The sequence below is a fragment of the Carcharodon carcharias genome, chromosome 14, assembly GCF_017639515.1.
Source record: "Carcharodon carcharias isolate sCarCar2 chromosome 14, sCarCar2.pri, whole genome shotgun sequence".
Classification (NCBI taxonomy): Eukaryota; Metazoa; Chordata; class Chondrichthyes; order Lamniformes; family Lamnidae; genus Carcharodon; species Carcharodon carcharias.
Genome location: NC_054480.1, coordinates 54,818,603 through 54,837,026, shown reverse-complemented (window position 1 = coordinate 54,837,026; position 18,424 = coordinate 54,818,603).

The following is an 18,424-nucleotide window of genomic DNA, read 5'->3' as shown; positions in this document are numbered from 1 at the left end:
AAAAATGCTTTCATAAAATTATGTTAGTAACACTTTTGACTTTGTACATGGCCATATTAGTACAGTGAAATTATTATTGCAACAAAACATCTTAAAAATATTTATTAAAATAGATATTAATGTTTTTGCAAACAGGCATTGCAGGTATTGAACAGCTATGGTCATAGAACATTGGATTCCCACTCAGACAACCAGAGTTTGAATTCTAGCCTCTGACGTTAAACACTGTCAACCCTCAATTAGGATGTGCCAATTTTGAAACCAAGCAACTATATTTAGAGCAATTTGCTAGAAAAGTGGATGGAAAGCAATAAGACCGGTTTCATTTTATAAAGGACATCTTACTGGTCAGTCATGGAACAACATTGACAGCAGCTTTTGAAGAAACTACAGCCAAACCATGAGTTCCTAATTCATTCTGGCTCCCAATATCTTTTCATAATACTATACTACACAGACTGAACTTAATCAGATTTATCATTTAATATATTTAATAAAGAATGCAGCTACATCTCTTTTCAAAAGTGCAAAACACTATTAGGCTACTTTGAAATGAAGCTAATGAGGCTTATTTTGAAACAGAGTTGCAGTTTACATTTTAAGCTGCGATAAAGTGAAGCAATAATTAAGGATGGAATTTAACGCCCTTGCCCGAGGCGAGTTTGGAGGTGGAAGCGACATTTAATCAGGCGAGAAGACATCTTCCCACTTCTACCACAATTAAGTCTGGGGCAGGAAGTCTCATGGACAGCCTACCCATCCTGCTGCCTATTGAGGCCCTTAAGTGGGCAATGAATGCCAACGTAAGGGTCTCATTCCTCTGTGGCTGATATTCAACCAGTGGTGTGGGAGCCGCCATACAGGGGAACCTGAAAAGCAAAACACTGTCGGGTTTACTTGCAGGCTCCCGGGGGAGGTGGAGGGCAGGGAGGTGGTTTTCCCTCATTATCAGCCACTGAGCTCCTGATTGTAGGGCCCAGCATGTACTGAAAGTCACCCATGCCTTTGCTGCTGAACCGCCTCCCATCCCATGACCACACCCCCATGACCCAGGCCCTGACCAAACTCACCTATAGCCTTAATCCCTCACTGATCCTGGGCCTCTAGAGGGTGCATTGTGGGCAGCTGCCACCGGTCCTGTTGGTACTGCCTGCAATGGACAACTGCTGGCCTCTTATTGGCTGGCAGTTCTCATGGTGACTGGGATTTCTACCCTTGGATCCTTGACCTTGGGGTAGTCCACCACTGGCCATTTAAGTGTCTGATTGGCACTTAGTACAGCGGACCTTCCTCAAAGGAGGCGATGAAGGGCTCTCGCAGTCTTTCCGGCCCATCACTGGATTACATTCTGCTCTAAGTATGTGCACTAGTGTTGTATGTTGCTGAAAGTGTGGCTTCACAACTTGTTTTGAACTCAAATGACATAACTTGACTTAACAGAAAATACTTAACCAATACATCTGTTTCTGCATCATCTCATTAGTTTTTTTGGTGGCAATGCCATACTCGTGGGGGAGTTTAATCTTGACATGGGCTGCCAAATCAAATTGGCAAAAATAGCTGGGATGTCGACATTATGGAATACATTTGAGACAGTTTCCCAGAACAATGCCTCATGGAACCAACCAAGGAGAGATTATTTTAGGTCTTACTTTGGTGTAATGAGATAGGGTTAAATGGTAATCTCATAGTGAGTGACCATCTAGGTAAGAGTGATCATAACATGATGGAGAGCTTGAGAGTGACAAACAAAAGTACAAAACTAGAGTATTAAACTTAAATAAAGCCAATTATATAAGCATGAGGGATGAGTTGCCTAAGTTAGATTGGGAAATTGTATTAAAGATGAGCAAAAGCATATCTTTAAAGAGATATTTCAAAATTCTCAACAAATCTGCATTCTGTTGAAAAATAAAAACTCGGCAGGAAAAGAGATTTATCTGTCACTACCTAAAGAGTTAGGATGATATTACATCAAAATAAGAGGTTTATGCTATTGTCAAGAGTAGTAAACCTGATGATTGGGAAAGTTTTAGGTACCAATAAAGGGCGATCAAAAGTGGATAAAGAGGGAGCAAATTGAATAGGAAAATAAACTAGCAAGAAAGATAAAAACAGATTGTAAGAACTTCTACAAGTATACGTAAAGGAAGAAAATAATGAAAGTAAATGTGAGTCACTTAGAGGCTGAAACAAGAGAAATTGTAATGGGGAATAAGGAAGAGGCAGGTGTTAAACTTTATTTTTCCTGTCTTCGCAGTGGCATAAAAAAACAGAAATAGTTGGAAACCAAGGGTCAAATGAGAGTGAGAAAGTATTGGTAAAGAAAAAGTACTGGATAAATTAATTTGACAAATCCCCTGGACCGGATGGCCTACATCTAAAATAAGTGACTGTAGAGATAGTGTACATAATAATCCAAAATTCCCAAATTCTGAAACAGTCCCAGTGGATTGAAAGGTAGCAAATGTAGCACCACTATTCCAGAAAAAAGGGAAGGAGAAAGCAGGGAACTACAGGCCAGTTAGTCTAACATCAGTGGTCACAGCAATGCTGGAATCCATTATTAAGGAAGTAGTAACAGAGTACTTAAAAAATCATATAATTAGGCAGAGTCCACAGGTCTTATGAAGGGAAATCGTGTTTGACTAATTTATTGGAGTTGTTTCAGAATGTAACTAGCCAGCTAGATAAAGGGGAACCAGTGAGTGTAGTATATATGAATTTTCAAAAGAAATTCAATAAGGTGCCACACAACAATTTGTTGCACAAGATAAGGGCTTAAGAGAATGACGGTAATGTTCTCGCATTAGAGGATAGGTTAAAGAACAACAAACAGAGAGTAGGAATAAGCAGGTCATTTTCAGGTTGACAGGCTGTTACTTGTGGGATGCTGCAATGACTTAGATGAAGGGACCAAATGCAATGTTTTTTGATGATACAAAACTAAGTGGAAAAGCAAGCTATAAGAAGGAAACAAAGGGTTAAAGATGGTCTGCACAAGTTTTGTGTGTGGAGGTGGGGGTGATGGTTGGGGGGGGGAGGGTCATGATTCACAATCTGCCCATGCCTGTTCCCATTGATGAAGTCAGAACACAAACTGAGTGCTGCTTCCTCATTTATCTGATTTTAGCATGGATTCGAGCTGAGCCCATACTGCTGGCTGCCTGAGCACTCAGTAGGGGACTGAGCAGCATCTGCTGCAGCAAGTAGTGCAGCTAGCCTGCTTCTCTTAAAGGAGAGCTGCAGTCAGTAGAAGGGAGCTGCTGCAGACTGCCTGCACTGACACTGGATGCAAATAGGAGCTGTATAAATGGGACAATAGGGAAACTTAGTAGGCTCATGGGTTCACAAATGTAGTGCTAGAGATTTTGGTGTTTGATGTCGACAGGTAAGAGAGGTGATGGTTTTGCAGAAGGCCAGGAGGCTCTCAACGCAAACCTTCAAAAGGTAATGGGAGCAAGTGACCAGGAAGGACAATGCTTGGAGCCATTCCCTGAGGACCTGGCAGCAGTGCCAAAGGAAGCTCCTTAACATCATATGGGTGGTCAAAGTGAATGCATCTTCAAAGGACATCATCAACCCACTCCACCATTAATCTCTCAGCCTACTTGTGAGAATCCAGCAACTCATCACAACACCTCCAAAAGTAATCTACCATATTCCAACAAAGTGCAATAGTAGGGGTTATTCTAAAGCACCTTATCTGCAAGTAATGTGAACATACGAACTAGGAGCAGGAGAAGTCCACTCAGCCCCTTGAGCTTGCTCTGTTATTCAATAAGATCATGGGTGATCCGATTGTAACCGCCCGCCTACCCCCAATCACCTTTCAGCCCCTTGTTAATCAAGAGTCGATCTAGCTCTGCCTTAAAAATATTCAAAGACTCTGCTTCCACCACTATTTGATGAAGGGAGTTCCAAAGACTCTTTGAAAGAAAAAAATTCTCCTCAACTCTGTCTTAAATAGGCCAACCCTTATTGTTAAACAGTGACCCCTAGTTCTAGATTCCCCCACAAGAGGAAACATCCTCTCCACATCCATCCTGTTAAGACTTCTCAGGATCTTAAAGGTTTCAATCAAGTTGCCTCTTACTCTTTTAAACTCCAGCGGATACAAGCTTAGCCTGTCCAACTTTTCCTCATAAGACAATCCCACCATTCCTGTTGTAAGCCTAGTAAACCTTCTCTGAACTACTTCTAGTGCATTTACATCCTTCCTTAAATAAGGAGACCAATACTGTACACAGTGCTCCAGATGTGGTCTCACCAGTACCCTGTACAACTGAAGCATAACTTCCCTACTTTTATATTAAATTCTCCTCCCAATAAAGAATAACATTCTATTAGCTTTCCTAATTACTTGCTGCACCTGCATACTAGCCTTTTGTGATTCATGCACAAGGACACCCAGATCCCTAAACTCAAAGCTCTGCAATCTCTCATCACTTACATAATATGTTTCTTTTATATTCTTCCTGCCAAAATGGACAATTTCACATTTGCCCACATTATACTTCAAATAATGTTTGTAGGGGATTGAATTGCACCTGAACGCATGCTCTTTGAAGAGTGATAAACAAATGTGTTTAGTGAACCTGTGCTTTCCAAGTTTGGAAAACGTACATTAAATCACCTCGAAGGGCTGTTTGATGTCACAGTCTGACCAATTGGGAAGTTTCCAGCTCATGTGTGGCATTCCGGTGTGAGCACCCATTCCAGTATGGAGCACTTTGCAGGCCACGCCGCAAGTGGCCGGAAGCACTACATGCCCCAGCGAGAGAGGCTCTGACTTCAACACTACAGAGGCGAATTTCTAACTGAAAATTTCTGTAGAGATTTAGATGGGTTATGTGAGTGGAAAAGAAGTAGAATGTGAGCAAATGTAAGGTTATTTATTTTTGTAGGAAGAGTAGAACAGAACATTTTTTAAGTCATGAGAAATTATTAATGTTGATGTTCAGTTGGATTTAGGTGTCTTTGTACAAGAAACTCAGAAAGTTAACATGCAGATAAAACAAGCTATACAGCAGGCTCAGCATATGTTTACCTTTATTGCAAGGGGTTTGTAGTACAAGAGTAAGGAATTTCTGCAATTGTACAGGAGCACAATTTGGTGAGACCACACTTGGAGTGCTGTGTACAGTTTTGATCTCCTTATCTAAGGAATGATATACTTGCCTGTTACGAAGTGCAATGAAAGTTCACTAGATTGATTTCTAGAATGTGACTGCTGTCTTGTGATGAGAGGTTGAGTAGAATGTTTCTATACTCTCAAGTTTAGAAGAATGAGGGGGGATCTCATTAAAACATTCAAGTTTCTGAGAGGGCTCAACAACGTAGATGCTGAGAGGCCATTTTTCTGGCTGAAGAGCCTAGAACTAGGAAGTCTATCAGGATAAGAGGACAACTTATTTGGACTGAGTTGAGGAGAAATTTCTTCACTCAGAGTGTTGAAATCTGTGGAATTCTCTATTCCAGATGCTGTGGAGCTTCAGCCTTTGAATATACTCAAGCTAAAATCAATGGATTTTAGGACTATAAGGGAATCAAAGGATGTGAGGAGTGAGGTCGGAAAGTGGAACTGAGATCAACAATCAGCCATGATCTTATTAAATGGAGATGTTTGGCCTACTCCTGCACTTATTTCTTATGTTCCCAAGTAGAACCAACCTCCCAAGCCAAAGTTCCATGGGAGAATGTTTAAAGATGTATTTTGGTACATAATTAAAGAATTTCGAAGTGGTAGAGGCCGTTTGGTCTCACAGAGTTAATATTAAAGGTGCAATGCAACCCAAATCTAAAACAACTAACTTTGCTTCACTTGGGAATAAGGCATCCCTATTCCTAAAAAGTTCTGGATGGCAACATGCATATTTTCTTTTGCAGTTAAGTGATCCAAAATTTTGAACTTTGCCATTCTGGATAATTAACAAAAATTGTTACTACTTTTCTGCCACAATGAGAAGGTGCCACGTTGAGCCATTCAGCTGTGACAAAGGGTATGTTGCAGAAATAGCTGGAGCTATTTTCCAGTTATCAACAATGGTTTGAATGAGTGAAGGCAAAAAAAGCTAAACTTGTGGAATGACAATCACCTGTAGAATGAGCTCCATTATTTGAATACAATATTTTGTGAGCTCCTGGGAGATATGAAGCAGCAGATCTAATGTCAGTTTAACTGACCCCCTGAAGCTACTTAAAGCTAATTGATGATCAAACAATCAACAAGAAACTACACAGTAACTTTTTGTATCATATACCAATTAGCACCAGCTCAGTTATTTCTTAGATCATTGTCTGATCCTTATTTAGGTATAGATGAATATTTTGAATTTCAAGGCAAAATTGTTAAATGTTGCTATAAAAAAAGTGAAATTTTGATTCTACTACAGCTTATTTTAGAAGTTTTTAGGCCCTCTAGCTCTCAGCACTCATACCCCTCCTCTCCCCCCATCCATGCCTCATGGCCCCTCATACCCTCCCTGCCAATCCATGCCACTAACCCATTTCTCATGATCTCTCATAAACTCGTGCCACCTCCCTGTATCCCAGCATCGCCATGGGCAGATGTCAGGAGCCATGTGGGAATCAGAAAAAAAAACTTCTAAATCTTATTCAGTTCTTGCTCCTATGCACTTGACAGTGAAAAGCTCCTATTCATAGAATCCATTCAAAGTTTTTACATCTTCTTGTGATTAATTTCACAAACAAATTTATATTCTGTAGCCACATAAAAGCAGCTAATCCTTTTAATAACCTCTTTAAGTTGTCAATCAAACTATAAACTCAGTACCCCTTGCTGGGATAATTGTAGCTTTTGGAACTCAGCCAAGGATTCATAATGTCATAACAAAGGCCTTTGGGGAAATGTCAACAAAGAGCTCTATTTGAACTGCATGACAGGTACTACTTTTTTTCTAACCAATGCCTGTCAATAAAAACAGTTCAGCAGTGGGTTTTTTAAAACTCTCAATGACAGCTGCAGTCTGTTTTTGTAAGCAGCAGCCGTGTTAAAAAACATCAGATCATAGCAGTTATACAGACTTCATCTGCCCTTCAAGAGCATTTACATCTACTCCATGAATTCAAGATTCTCACGCTGTGGCTTAAGGCTCATGGACCAGACAAAATTGTGTCTGTTCGAACTCAGCATTAAGTTCATTTGGCCCTGTTGATTTCTGGTTTCCCCCTTTCTCAAAAATTAGATCTGTCAGAAATTGGTGCAGGACTTCCACATCTGGGTCCTGCCTGCCATTTTTAAAGGTCGTAGAGTCTTCCTGACTCCAACAAAACAGCCCACCCAATCTGAAAAAAGCAATCAGGTTGGGACTTGACAATTGCTGGAATGTTGTCAGAGCCCATATCCAATGCCTTCAGCCATTTCTTGATATCACATGGAGTGAGTCAATTTGGTTGAAGACTGGCATCTGTGGGGAGGTCAGGATTGATCATCCACTCAGCACTTCTGGCTGAAGATTGTTACAAATGCCTCAGTCTTATCTTTTGCACTGATGTGCTAGGCTCACCCATCATTGATGGTGGGGATATTTGTGGAGCCTCCTCCCCCTGTTAGTTGTTTAATTGTCCACCACCATTCATGACTGGATGTGCCAGGACTGCAGAGCTTAAATCTGATCTGTTGGTTGCGATCTGTTAGTCCTGTTTATCACATGCTGCCTTGGCAGTTTGGCATACAAGTAGTCCTATGTTGTAGCTTCACCAGGTTCACACCTCACTTTTAGGTATGCCTGGTGCTGCTCCTGGCATGCTTTCCTGCACTCTTCATTGATCCCCTGGTTTGGTGGTAATGGTAGAATGGGGGATACGCTGGACCATGAGGTAATACAGCTAAGTAACTTGCTAAGCCACTTAAGAGTCTATTACATTGCTGTGGCTCTGGAATCATATGTAGGCCAGACCAGGTAAGGACAGCAGATTTCCTTCCCTAAAGAGCATTAGTGAACCAGATGGGTTGTTACGACAATCAACAACGGTTTCATGGTCATTATTACCAAGACTAGCTTTTTTTAATTCTAGAGTTATTAACTGAATTTAAATTCCACAAACTGTCATGGTGGGATTTGTACCCCAAACCTGGGCCTCTGGATCATTAGACGTTACTACTGCACCACAGCCTCCCCCTAAGTATGCGAAGTGCTCTCTGAATAACCTTGGTGGGTATCCCCTTTTGTTGAGAGCACTCCTCCTCCTCCCTCTGCGAACAGCTTGCTCTAGCAACTGCCTGTCTCCATTGCCCTATTGTGTTGCAACTCAAGAGGGACTGTAATTATAGTTCCCACTACTCAGCATGTAATAGACAGAGCTAAGCGATTCCACAACCAATAGATCAGACCTAAGCTCTGCAGTCCTGCCATATCCATTCATGAATGGTGGTGGACAATGAAACAACTAACTGGAAAAGGAGGCTCCGAAATATCCCCATCCTCAATGATAGAGGAGCCCAGCACATCAGTGCAAAAGTCAAGGCTGAAGCATTTGCAACAATCTTCAGCCAGAAGTGATGGGTGGAGCATCCATCTCAGCCTCCTCCAGAGTCCCCCAGCATCACAGATGCCAGTCTTCAGCCAAATCAATTCACTCCACATGATATCAAGAAATGGCTGAAGGCACTGGATACTGCAAAGGATATGGACCCAGACAACATTCCAGCAATAATCTGGTCCCAACCGGACTGCTCTTTTCAGGTTGAATGGGCTGTTTTGTTGGAGTCATGTAGACTCTATAACCTTTAAAAATGGCAGGCAGTACTCAGATGTGGAAGTCCTGCACTGGTTTCTGACAGATCTAATTTTTGAAAAAGGGGGAGGGGTGTGATTCATATAGGCTGCAAACCGGGAATCAACAGGGCCATGTGAACTTAGTGATGAGTTCAAACACACACTATTTTGGCTGGTCCACGGGCCTTAACCCACAGTGTGGGAGCCTGGAATTGATGGAGTAGACGTAAATGCTCTTAAAGAGCAGATAAGGTCTGTATAACTGCTTTGATCTGAAGATTTTTAACAGCACTGTGATTTACAAAATGGGACTGCAGCGGTCAGTGGGAGGTAAAAAAAAACCCACTGCTGGACTGCTTTAATTGACAGGCATGGATGAGAAAAAAAGAGGCCTTCAAAAATTCTCTGAACTCATTGCAAAAGTCCAGGACCACTCTAACAACTTGTGAGAGCTCCTCCAGCAACACACGGCACAGTAATTCACTAACTCTGCAGCAGCAAAAGTAAATTTGAACACCTCACTTGAAAGTCCCATGCTGATGCCAATAAGTAGCATTAGTGCAAGCTGCCTCATTGTCCATGTTTGAGAAAGGGCAGTATCCAGATCTGTGAGGTCCAACATGGCAGGGTGGGTGCCACATCAGTGTTACGCACTGACTGACATCACAACCTGTCCATTCTGCAGGCTTCCAACAAACGCACAGCATGTCCACCCAACTGCCACCCCGACCCACCCCTAGCCCTTCCAAGCATGGTGATCGCCACAGATCATTTTGGAAGTTGGCAGAAATAGACCCCCACTATTTTTATCTCCTCCAGGCTCCTGTAGCACCAAAACTAACAATCAATAGAGCCTAAAATTGCAGCCAGTGTCTTTAATGCACTTTAATACAAAGTATCATATCTCACTTCAGAGCTGATGTTAAAATAATGCAGAGACAGAGAAGAAGTGAAATTTGATTTTTCCTCCAATATATTGACAATCCCAAACAAATATCTATATTTTGTTCTTTCATGCATGCCATATTAAATGTTTCTGTCACTGACATATTAGAAGAATAATATGTATGATAGGGACCCATACAAAGAAGCAGTAAACAAATTCAAATAGCTACAGCTAACTGGCTATCAAAATTCATAAGAAGTTATTACAAATATATTAATGATTTAAAACACGATCAATCTTTGGTTCAGCGCAGAGATTTAGGGAGAATCCTAGAAAATGGGAGCAGGATGGATAAAGGCCAAACAACTGATGGTGATGTGGAGCTGAGGAAGCATATATTATTCATGTGGACCATTTAGCAAGAAAATAAATTTATGTCTTCATGGAGTGAACTCTTAGAAAGTTTTCAAACAACCAAGTCTATTGGTTAAGATTATAACCAATCAAATCTGAACACTTTGCTTTGTGAGGTCGCTGGAAGGCCCCCATCTTCCTCCCACCTTGCCCCTCACCTCCCACAGCTCCAGGGGTAGAATTTTCCCCGCATTGGAGGAGGGAGTTCAGGAGCAGGCACGCCGCCATTTTACGTGGGCCAATTAAGGCCCGCCCAACGTGACGTCCACAAGGAAGCACTATGTGCTCCCTGTGTGGCGGGGGGGCGATTCCCTGAGCTTAGAGTGTACTCTTCCGCGCATGTACACAAAAGAGCACCTCATTTCCCTGAGGCTAACTGCTGCCTCAGGGGGATTGGCTCCACACTAAAAAATGTTAAAAGCAGAGAAAAAAGATTCCTTGACATGAGTTGGGACATGTCCATCACTTTTTGTTACACTTTTATTACATTTTTAAAAACCTACATGAAACCTCACCCTGCCCGTGGATGAGGTTTCATGCTTCTTCTGAAGCCCGCCAGGGCTCCCAGCCTGCCCACCAACCTTAAGGTAGGACGGGCAGGTCCACTAATTACTTTAATTATTTTGTCAATGGCCTCAATAGGCCATTGACAGGTCGGCGTGCGCACAGCTGATTCGGCTAAGCCCCTGCCCACCTGAAAATGAAAATGAGGCAAGGTGACGTCGGGAGTTTCGCCTGACATCATCCTGCATCATTTTACGCATCGGCGAGCGGGCCCCAGCTCCCATTCACCGACCGGGAAATCCTGGCCCAGGTTTTTCCATAAATGCAGAAATTAGCAATTGAAATAAGTGTATCTATTGGAGCTCAACTTAAAACACACCATCAACTTTAGTAAAAATAAGAAGAAAAGCAATTCAAACCTAATGACATATTCTCTTGTAAAGTTTGAGTAAACTGTGCTCTCTAGAATTAAATCCCCATTAAGAAATACATTAGTATAAATTTTAATGGTGTAGGTGAGCTTTGCTTGTAGGCAGAAAAATATTTAAAGAAAAAAATAATTGATTCTGAAACTGACCAAGAATTCTATATTTTAAGTACAAATTAAATTCTCTTGTTGAATGTTACCTTTTAGATGGTATTCTATATTTTAAGAAAGCAAAACACCTATTTCTGAACCAAATTAATACAAATGAACATAATAGTAGTTTCACTGTAGTTAAAGTGATATAGAATTATTCAGTCTGCCAAGGGTGCAATATGAAAGTATGAGTTGTCAGAATGCAATGTTGTATTTGATTGTCCTTTCAACAAGATTTCAAGCCAAAAAGTTAGAGACGGCAGTAATTGTTAACCTTCATAGACCTAATATGCAAGCATCTGCAGATTTCTGTCAGATATCCAATGGCTCACTATGTTAATTTATAAAGGGTTTAGCTTAAGGAAATAATTTGAGAGTTCAAAGTTTGGTCCTCAGTTTATCAGAGGTCTATAATTTTCAGTAAAGTTCACTCTAACCAATTCATTTACTAAGAATCTTCATGTGTTTGGTTTGTGTAATTTCAGAGGTGTATTCAGACAGGATTTTGCATGAAATCTACTGTAACATTAAAATGATTGAATATGTATCAAGCAATATAACTAACTAGCTTAATATAGCTAACTCCTGCAATGGGAGATGGTCTGTACTATAGGAATGTACATAATTTCATCAAATTGCATTACATAAATGTCAATTACATACCATGGGACTTCAACACTTTGAATAACAGTAGAAATAATTCCAGTGAAGCACTGAAGAACAAATCCCCTAATTGGAATCACTTTTAAAATCAGAACTTTTCCAGAGAATTATCATTATCTTTCATTTGGTATTTATGTTTAATTAATGAGTCATGATGACAGCATTGAGAAACAGACCTGGTCAGTGATGGAACCAGATTATGGCAAGTAGAGAAATAATTATTAACCCAGGGCTGTGTCAGTATAATTGGTGTGTATTAATTCAGATCATTTGCACAATTGTGCTCAGTTACTGTTCTCAGCTTGCACCTTGATAATGTCTCCAACAACTTTCACAGAAAAGAAAATGAAAGATGTTAAAAGTTAATGAAAAAGCTGTCTAATATTTGATTTTTTCAAGGTGGCTCCTGATGGTGGATCTCTTTGGAGATGGCATTTGAATGCTTTAAAAATATATATATATATAGGCTCCTCTGATTGCTTTGTAGAAAAATATAATGTGTTGTGTGGCACTGAGCCATCATGATGACAGAAGTTCAATTTCACAGAAGTCAATTTTGCCATGGCAGCAGTTGGAGCACTACAGCTGATTTTAATATTCCTGGTCTAGGAAAGGGGTTAAAATTAACCAAGGTTCATCCTGATCACTGTTCCTGCTGGATGATCTGGATGTGTAGATAGTGGACTAGGAAAAGGTCAATTGTAATGCCTTCACAACTAAATTTGGATACTTACGGTACAGACAGAAAATGATAAAAGAAATGGGCTCTAACTCAAGGTAGTGGCAGGGCATTGGTTTTTAAGGACCTGGATCAGCATGAGTCTCCATCTTCTGCAAGAACAGGAAAAGAATTGGGAGAGAAGGGAGAAGAATTATTGTAAAGATCTTAGGAAAGTACATTACAGCAAAAAAATTATCATGGGCTGAATTTGATGACCCACAAGCGTAAAATCATGTGAGAAAACGTGGAGCGAGTGATCTGACATCATCGCCCATTTGTGTGATATTTCACCAGCGGGTGTGCGCAGAAGTCAGAAGTGTGTCCACTGACAATTAAGAGGGCAATTAATCCCATTAACAGCATAATTATCTCCGGTTTTTCATGGCCCGTCCAACCTTATGGTTGTCGGTCAGGCGAATCTGCCAGGCGGCCTTTGCATTTTTCATCGAACCTCACCCATTACGAAATGAAATAAAAATAAATACTTGTGGGCAGCATTTTTATCAGTTACATTTTCAGGTGATTGATTGTGATGCATGGACATTTTTTTCAGCTTTTAGAACCTTTATTTCATGATTTTCAGGTCTGCAGCTCCCTAAGGCAGCTGACTGCTTTCAGGGAGCTTTCTCGCAGCGCTCACCCACATCCGCAGTGATGTCATTGCCAGCCCTCTCCCTACCCCCACCCCACCTTGGCAGCGCTGAGCATTTCAACACACGTTCATGTTGGCTGGCCATTAATTGGCCAGCCAGCGTGAAATCACAGTCGGGTGCTGACCACTCCCAGGCCTGTCAATCGAGTGTGCCTGCCAAAAATAAAACTTGGGCCCATCTGTGTAAACAGTGAGGGGGGAGTGGGCGGCATAATCCATTTCTAACTTTATTTATGCAAGTTGGCAGCCTTTTTTTGTAAGGAGTTTTTCTGAATGACGAAATAACTTTCTCATAGACTTTGTATTGACTGTTAATTTACTGTTTTAATTATAACCGAGAGTTACTTTAAAAAGGCTACCCACACTTAAGGTCAATTTGCATCTCCAACTGAAGTAATACATCTGGCATGAACTGCAAGACTCTGCCAGGGCTTTTGGTGAGGCTTCTTCATAGAATTTAATGATATAACTATGGGCAGAAAATTCCTGTGTAAGCAATTCCTGTGTGCAATAGAATGATCATTTATCATATTTAGAAATTAAGTCACCCTATACATCAAATTACCTCCATTAAGGCAGATCAATTGGAACTTGATTTGATACATTGGGGATCAGTACAAAGGAGAGCTCTTCCTTGAAAGGTACATCCCTAATAAACAGAACCACATTAAAAGGCTGTAACTCTAACTGAACGGGAAATATCTGGAACTAAATGATGTATTAACCAGTCCCAAAATCTCTGTGTCTCATGTCAACAATAAAGTTGAGGATCTGGACCTGAATATGTGGGAGCAGGATTTAAAGTTTATGTTCTCTTTCATTTAAAAGCTTGAGGCATATGCTTCTGAACTTCTAATACAATTAAAGCATTGGTTTTGCTTTTGAGAGTTTTTTTGTTCTACCAAACTGTTGCATGCTAATCGCTTGCTTTAGGAGCTTTGGAAAATATCTTTGGCCATCCCAAAGGGAAGTGGACATTAACAACTAAGTTCAGGACTAGCGTGAAAGGCAATCAGAACAGAATGGAATATTCAAATCGGCATCAAACTGGATTCAGTTTCAGGCTTCATGGCTGCATGCCGCATGCATCTTCACTGCTGTGTTTTGTGCTGGTCCAACATTGTTTAAAATTTGCATCCAACCCAATGAAATAAACTTTAGAGGAACAGGAATTTTCCTATCATCTTAACAAAATTGTGCGGATCTCTGGATAGAGGTGTAAATTATTTGTTACAGCATGTAAAGCAGTTTTCTTAACAGTTCATGCGTGATATCTGACAAAACCAAAATCCCTGTTTAGTCTCCTTGCGGCACTCTGCTTTTTTTGCACGTCCTATGAGAAGGTTAAACAATTACATGCTACTAATTGGTATATGTCAAGACTGATGAGGAGGCAAATAAACAACTAACAAAAGACTGAAAGAAATGCTGGCTAATTAAATAAGTTTATGTTTCAAAAAAATTAAGGAGAATTTAGAAAAGGGCCAGCTAGCTCTGATGGTTTCAAGGCGATGAGCTCCTCATTACAGCATTTACTATGACATGAAGAACATCTCAAATTAGATACAGTGCATACTTCCTTAATTTAATTCTTCATTCCAATAATTATTTAGCCAGTGCTATACAGTGCAGTCCCTGAGTAAAAAATAAAGTAAAATTAGTGCAATTATAACAATTTTATGCAAAATAAAAGGAAGAGAAAAGGTCTCCTTATAAGTCACATTCTGTCCCTTGATATTTTACTGGTAAAAATAATTCTTTCATTCTCTCTAAGACCTATAGAAATGATGAATTCCTACATAGATATGGGTGATAACTGTATTTCTTAACTGTCAGGCCCATGAAGGTTGTCCATGGAATAGTTTCACCACTGTCAAAGTATCCGAAATGACATTACTCCACAAGCTTATAGCCCCCAAAATCACAAGGGAGGTTGTTAGCTTTCTGCACGGATTATTAAAATGAAGGAAAATTTATGGCTATCACTGTAACAATTAATCAGGAGCTGTTGATTAATAAAGTTCATTTTTTATTCTCGATGATTCAGTTATATAAGAAGGGTATTATCAAAAGGACAGTGTCCTTGTCATTTTGATTAACAAACCAGTTTTCATAACCAAAGAAAATACTTTCAGCAGGAACCCTTCCTTCTTTTTTAAAAAAATAAATATTGAATGAGAATATTAGGCAGTTAACCTTGACTATAATTTGTAATTTTCATGGGGGAAATCTTGCATATTCAGCAAATAAATTGCTGCGGGGATTTAAAAACAAATTGGAGCTGGTGAAGAATGCTACCGTATGAATCCTGTCATTTTTATGGGTTGAAATGATTAATTAGTTTGTTTAGCTCCTCAATTAAGCCAAGGAAAACTGCAGAGGCTGGTGAACACAAATGTTAGAAGCAGGCCTAGTACATAGGTTTGCCAAAGCAGAAAGCATCTAAGGTCACCAGTTCTTTTCTCTCATTTTCTCCAGTCCTACCACCCTCTTTGTTTTTCCTTCTGCAGAAGTTAGTTTCACAAATCTATAGGATAAAACTGATAAAAGATTGTCAAGCTGGCATATTGTATTGATGGATCTGGTCAATGACTAAATCAGCATTAACTTTGAGAGCTGTAATATGAGCCATTTGCCTGTCCCTTGTTTTGACCCTAGAACAGACACCCAAGTTTTTGGTAAGATCTGTTTAGGGACCAATGAAGTTTTGTATAAAGTAAACAAAGCTTGAGATTCAAGGCATTTGCTAAGAGAATAAAGCCATATGATTTCATGGATTTTGAACAAGCAAAAATAACTTTACTACAGAAGATCAAAAGATAAAACAATTTACAATATCTATCTTATACTCCGGGTTAATATGAGGTACAGGTGAATTAACAGACAAACTATGGTTGAACCCACCACCTTGTATAATAATAGCAAATTTGACTGAGACAGATCCCACAGATTTCTCAGCAACCCACCCAGACAACAGTAAACATTTTGAGTCAATCAATCTCATTGGAACTCTGTCTCCTTCAAAAGGACTGAAAACTTTTCATTTTTGAAGATCAAGCCTCTGAATTCCCTCAAATCCACTCCAACTCAGACAGCTTCAACAACTGCACTTCTTGCAGGTTTCAATCTTGTCTCCCAAGACCCTCTTTCCCAGGATTTCGGAGACTGCATTCCAGCCTCTATTCACTGCCACAAATTCAGCTCTTTAACAGCTGGCTAGCTTCACCAGTACTAGGCTAGCACTGCCCCTGGATTTCACCAAGCTCCAATCTACCCAACTACACCAAGCTATAAATGGCTCCCAGGGCTTCTCCCGAGCCCTAACTACATGGAGCTATCAAGCGCTCCTGGAATTTCCCCTGAGCCCCAGCTAAACAGAGCCAGCTAACCGTAATACTTTTGCTGCCTGGAGCCTGCTAACAGCAGCACCTTTTCCCCCACTGCAGAACACTGACTCCCACAGAAAGCACACAAATAAATTGAAACCCTAGAACTTTCTTAAGCTCCTAAACACAGCCTTCCAGGGCTCACCGAATGCTTTTAAATTAATTGTAGCTCTAAATCTCAAAACAAAACAACTCTCTGTGCTACATTTCTTTCCAAACAGTATAGACACCTCACCTCCAATTCTATAGCTAAATAAGCCTGCTATTTCATGATCCTTTCTTTCTAGCTGTTAAACCCTTAAATCAACATGGCTCCGCCTTTTAAGTGCAATAGCTGTCAAGCTGCCTTAGTTGCATTTATCCCATTTTCCACAGTTAAATTTTAATCTCCCTAGGACTAAAAATTACTTCTAACATATTACTATGAACCATGAACTAGGTTTTTATAACACCCTACATAACTTTTACATTTTGGATTACATTTTGGGCTATAGGGAGAGACAAAACTCAAAGAAACTTTAGGACAATATTGCCCTGAATCTACAAATGGTGTTAGTATTCAGATCCTCTAAAATGTGCTTTCCCTTCTCTCCAGTACAAAGACTGCCTGAGAGTCTTAGTTTAATCCCTGTTCTTAACATCTGTTTACTATTATCTAATGTTGAAATAAATTATTCATTTCCTACAGGAAAATATATTGAAATAATTCATTTTAATGTAAACCTACTAGCTAGTCCTCAAATTGCATATGGGCTTAGCAATAGAAAATGAATTCCAGTGTAGGATTGGAGTTCAAATACCAACTTTCACTGTCATTTGAACTTGGATACTTTTTAATTGCAAGTTTAGTCAGGTTCCTTCGGTGAATTAAGTCCCCAAAGAATGATTTGCCTCAAAGGAAGAAAACTGAAGTATGACTTCTATCTAAAAATATATCCAGTTGGTCAATACACAGTGACATTAATAGTTTCTACAAGATTGTGGCAGGCACCCTCAATATTGAAGTGAATGATATGGAAACAGGAAGCTAATGAAAAAGGATTTAAAATAGTGGGCAAGATGCCTGTCAAAAATACAATTCTTCAAACATCCTTAACTGGATTTAAGTTGCATTTGTAAAATTAAAACTTAAAATTAGTCTTAACTTTGAGCCATGGCAATTTAATTATAACCCTAAACCCTCTGTACCATTTTTGTTGTTTTTTTATTCTCTTCCAGCTTTAATTCCCCCATGTTGTGTCCCAAGCCACTAGCAAGAAGGTGACCAGATAACCAGCCCCCTATGGATGCCATTCTGTCACAATCTCTCAGGGATATCACCAGCTTCAATGTTTTGTGTTCTCCTCTCTTCGTATTGACTTACACATGTAACTGTTATAATCAGAACTCACTGTGTGAAGGAATTGTTTCACCAAGCTAATCTGCAAGGGGACTGTATTCCAGAATTAGCTACATCTACTTCTAAATGTAATGTTTTTTATCAGCTTGGTATCTGTAAAATTCAGTACCATATTTGATGAGCGCATATCCATGATTTCAAGTTTCTGCCTGATAACTGGTCTTTCAACTGTGTTGTAAAAAGGTTCACAAAATTCCCACTGAGAATCCAGATCTATAACGAAGTTATTATAATAGACAGTCAGCTCATTAACATGGCCTGCCTTGCCCTTCAGTAAACCTATTTCACGTCAGCAAATCATGGGATGGAATCTTATGCCAATGGAATTTTACGGTCCTGCCAAAGTCAATGGAGTATAGAATGGCTCACCCCATTTTACAGCCACGTTCCCGCCATGATGGAGCCATAAAATTCCAGTCACGGAGTCACAAAGCTAGGATCGGATGAGAATTTGGTGGCTCCACTGTCTTAGTGGCAG